We start from the raw sequence: 5,200 nt of genomic DNA on the forward strand, positions 1-5,200 counted from the left end.
GATGCGGCTAGCGATTCTAGCAAATAAAATCTATTTTTTGACACTTTAATATCTTTCATTTTTTTCCGGAACACATACACGTAGCTCTAGCAGATTTTTTTTTTCTGCCTAGTGAGAAGGTTTATTCTGGGTTTTCTCTTCAGTTAGCAAGTTGGAAGACTCAAAGTTGTTATCGCATTTATTGTTTAGCTATTCTAGTGTTCGTGAAATGCACATTTTACAAAAAGTTATACAACCGAAACAACTATGATTCCGTTCAGAGGTATTTCTTATAAACATAATCATATATAAAACTAAATGTCAAAGTTAGACCACAAAAATATCTCCACATCGAAAGACTTTGTATTTCCTATGAAGATTGTGTTATGTAGATGAAATATGCCCTCATAATATAGAAGTAAATATGGACACCAAATATCATGCCCTCACAACTGTGCTACTTCCCATAATGTTTCGTACATATGCTGTCACTCAAGCTATTTAAAAAAAAACTTACAACGCTTAAATTACAAATTCTACCGAGGGTATCTTGATGACAACAAATATTCTTCTTCTAAACTATATTGTCTGCTTACCTCCTCCGTGTTTGTACCCTCGATCAATGCATAATTTGGTGCATTCATATCAAGTGCCACAACCTTAACATGTGATGCCCGAAGGTTCTCTAGATTCATCTCCACATGCCTCATGGTCGGTCGGTGTTCTCCTTGAAGCCTCACGCAGGCGGCTGCCAGCATGGCAACCTCTTCAACTTCTTTGCCCCCTTCATCCACGACCTGAGGATCCAACACATCGACCAAATTTCCTTTCATGAGCGTGGAGGTGAAATGTGTAATGAGGTTGTCCTCCTCGGATGACCGGTATAGATATGGTTTCTTTCTGGTCAGCAACTCCATGAGAAAGACACCAAAGCTATAGACATCGCTATTTTCATTAAGAATCCCCGTGGAGCAGTATAAGGGATCTAGATACCCTAGAGTTCCCTGGATAGCAGTTTCAACATCACCTGTTTCATCGCTCGGAATACCCCTAGAAGCTCCAAAGTCTGATACCTTTGCTGTCAGAGTGTCATCCAATAGAATGTTCTGGGACTTGATATCCCTGTGGACTATAGGGAACGCGACAGCAGAGTGAAGGTACGCGAGAGCTCCCGCGGTTTCGGTTGCAATTCTTAGCCTAAGCTTCCATGGCAATGATGTTGGTCCCTCAGCATGAAGATGATGATAAAGTGTTCCGTTGGAAATAAACTCATACACCAGTAGTGGCACCTCTGTTTCAAGGCAGCACCCGAAAAGCTTCACGACATTTCGATGGTTGATCTGCGATAGAATAGCTACTTCATTTATGAACTCGTCGATTTCCCTTTGGACTGCGACTTTGGACTTCTTAATAGCCACGACATGCAGGTCCGGCATGATCCCTTTGTAGACCGTGCCGTGCCCTCCCTTTCCGATCTCACGATCTTTGTCGAAACTATTTGTTGCCTTGTCCAGCTCCCCCAAGGGTATGATCATCCTCTCAGCAATGTCAGCCTTTTGTGATACCAATTGCTGCAACAGATGCCCACGGTTTTGCTTGAAGAATTTCTGCCTCAGCATTTTTGCTCTGCGATGCTTCAGCTTTCGAGTCACAAAGATAGCACCAAGTACCAGGAGTAGAAGGCCAGCGCCACTGCCAATTCCTATGCCAATACTTAAGCCTGGAAAATGGAATATGTTTCTTAGTTATCGGGAAGAACATGTGATGTAAATGGCCTAAAAATAGGATGACGCCTGGAAGTTGTAATAAGTAATATGCTTTGTACACTGATGTTGTTTCATTTTCAGTCAAAACGGAACGTGGTCATGTGGCCTGTGGCTCTAAAAACGTAACCTCAAAATAAGTAAATCTTTAATGCAAAACGAAGCAATCAAATATGTCCTCCAAATTCATAATAAGTGTCGTGGTTTCAAACTATCGGAGGGAGTATTTCGTTTAGTTTCTCTTACCTGAACCTCGACTGAACCTCAAGCTGGTTCTTTGAAATCACTTGGGGGGAGAAACTTATGGTGGAGGGCATTGTGACGAACTTGTATTTCGGTTTCTTTTCATTGAAATAGGGGAGAGATCCATTTTAAGGGAAGAAAACAAAGAGAGCAGAGTAATCACCAATGGGCAACGTACATGAATCGATGCAAATTCAACGGTGTTGTGCTCACCTAGGGAAGACTTGACGCAACCATTTTTGATGCGCGGGTCGCCACTGGTGCCGCGCGGACACCTGCAAAGGTACCCTCCGGCCGTGTTGGTGCACTTGCCGGAGCAGATGCCCGGCAACGCGCACTCGTCGACGTCTTTGCATCCACCGGCAAGGTAAGGGTTGCCCTGGTACCCGTCGTGGCACCGGCACACGTAACCGCTGCGGTAGTTGCCGGTGACGTTGAGGCAGGAGCTGAGGCTGCTGCGGCACGCGCTCCTCGCCGCGTCCTTGGGGCAGCCCGACGTCGCCACTCCCGGCATCACCACCGGGTTCGAATCCACCGCGAATTCGAGAACCACGGGGGCCGCCGGCCGGCGCGAGGGGGCGTACCCGGTCGAGTCGTTGAGTAGCGCGGCGGAGGTGGCGTCGAACCAGCCTCGCTCGGCGATGCGCACCGCGATGGGCAGCTTGTCGTCGTGCTCGTGGCTCGAGTCTAGGTACTTGAACTGCACGCCGTAGGAGGGGCGGCCGATGGGGATGGGCGTCTCGCAGCAGCCGATGCCGGAGCACGCGGCCGCGGCGCCGTCGCCTGGGGAGCTCGTGACGACGCCCGTCCACTTGTCGTTGATGGAGCAGAAGGAGGAGCAGCCGCTGATGACGTTGTTGCCGCCGCCGTCCCCGACCAGCGTGGCCTGCACGTTGCAGCCCGTGACGACGAACTGGTTGTGCCTCTCGGACACCACGTACGGGCCGGCGCCGGCGCCGACCCACGTGCCGTTGCCGTCGACCGCCCCGTCGAAGGTGAGGTTGACCTGTCCCGCGCTGTCCACAACGCGCACCGTGGAGTTGCCAGGGAGATCTCCACGACCTGGAGGGTGCCGCCGCCGCCGACGAGCAGCAGGCGCGTCCGGTCGCAGGTGAGGTTGAAGCCCGGCCAGTAGCACCCGTCGCCGATGCCGAACGGGTACGGCACGCTCACGTTGCCGCACCTGGTTGGGCAGTTCGGCGGCGGTCCTGCGCCTTGTACGGGCTGAGCAGCAGCCGCCGAGCACAGCAGCAGCAGCGACACCATCAGGGGCAGCAGCTGCCGCCGAGCCCCCGCCGGAATAATCATCATATGTCGCGGGGATATGGCTACTCTGCGATCACCATCTTATCCATCATCCATCCATCATAGTCTTATCCCATGAACCCATCCATGACTGATGATTGTCTCTCGAGTCCGTTATAAAGATTGATCAACTTGTACAGTCGTACTAGAGTAGATGCATAACCTTACCTAATGAGAGAAGACATGATATCAAGTTGTAGTAGACAACTCGCACCGTACGGTGACAGTGTGTACATGCTCGCTTGCTTGACCAACCAAACGCGCGCATGCATCGTTGACTGTCCTGGAGTAGGCTGCGTGGGCTTGCGAGTTTAACTAGCTTTTGCATATTAGAATATTGTGATGATAGATACATAAAGCTAGGTTTATCTAGCTACAATTGAACACATTTTAAGTACATCTTCAACAAATGATGTATAATAGGGAGGTAATGTAAAACCTATATTTTAGAGGCAAAAGAATTTTCTCCAACAGATGCCCTATCCTATTTTAGTGATGTACTCCATCCGTCCATAAATAGGTGTCTAAGACTTGAATAAATCTGAATGTATCTACACACTAAATAGCGTCTAGATACATCTAAATTTAGAAAAATCTTAAATATCTATTTAAAGAGAGAGGTAGTATATAAATTCTTTAGGGCGGTGATGTATATTTAGGCTAAATACCCTATATTTATGTCACCTGGATACATAAACCTATTGATGATACATAAAGGCGTACATAAAGCTAGACTTCTCGAGAATGGAACACACTTTAAGTAAAGTGTGGTAAATGTATAAAAATTTGGCTAACGAACAACTCTATTGAAAATGATTATAATGTGCTTCCTCGATGCATAGATACATTCAAATTTGAAAAACATAACAGAGTTGGGACAAATCTCATTTTTTTAATGGACAGAGATAGTAATAGCATATAGAAAGAGGACCGATGTTGCGAGTTAGATAGCGTAATTCATGGCCACTCTCCGTTTGCAGGAAGAAGTCGCGCGCGCGTGCCTTCATTTACACATATTTTCCTGATGATGATACGATATACAGCTAGCCTTGTAAGAACATCTCCGCTCGCCTCCCCGAGAAGTCTCCCATGAGCTGTTTTTTACATCCGGACGGCAAAAAACGGCCAGTCGCGCCCCCAGGTTCTCGTTTTCATTCGGATTTGGGCCTAAATTCATCCGGCGATCCCACGCCATCCCCGGCACCCCGGGGAGCGCTCGGGGATTCCGGATGGAGCAAAACCAATCGCCCACGCCCACGTGTCTTCTCTTTCGTCTGGACTCCCCGGGACATCCTCTTTTTACCCGAGAAACGCCGCTTGGGGAGCACACGACTGGAAATATACTGCCCCCTAAGGCAAATTTTCGTCCAATCCGAACGAAAATTTCGCCGGATTTGGACGTGGGAGCGTCAACGATAACATCATGTACTCCTACATTACATTTGTGCTTTCGTGAAGATTACCCACGTGCTTGGTTGGTCAGATATGAACGCGCGGCTACATATCCAAGCAGAGGAGCTGAACCACTTGCCGGCTGCTAGGCAGCAGGTAGCCGCTGGCAACTCTCCATCATGGTCTCTTCCCACCCGCTGTAGCTTGTGCAAGGCCGGTTCCCAAGGACCATCGGGCCCCATGTCCCAACTAGCTTAGAGCATCTTCCCTCGTCCTCCTATTTAGCGTTCAGTAAAGCCGTTTTGCCGATTTATTGGAGGAAGTTGATATAGAGGATAGTATGGGGGAGGTGTTTTCTCCAGCTGAGCCACCGAAACATCCACCCCAAACGACCTTTCAGCCCACAAATTTGAATTGAACGGTTCATGCCCCCTCACGGTGACTATAGATCATTACAAAATGAGGCAAGTTCATCGATCATATTCGCCCAAATCGTCCATATTTCAATGTTTTGGCGT

At 48.4% G+C, this 5,200-nt stretch overlaps 1 pseudogene; it reads right to left on the minus strand.

The window, feature by feature from the left end:
- Positions 1-368: 368 nt before the first annotated feature.
- LOC124671558 lies at positions 369-3,251 on the minus strand (annotated as a pseudogene).
- Positions 3,252-5,200: the final 1,949 nt, after the last annotated feature.

This window comes from Lolium rigidum, chromosome 7 (genome assembly GCF_022539505.1).
Source record: "Lolium rigidum isolate FL_2022 chromosome 7, APGP_CSIRO_Lrig_0.1, whole genome shotgun sequence".
In the NCBI taxonomy this organism is placed as follows: Eukaryota; Viridiplantae; Streptophyta; class Magnoliopsida; order Poales; family Poaceae; genus Lolium; species Lolium rigidum.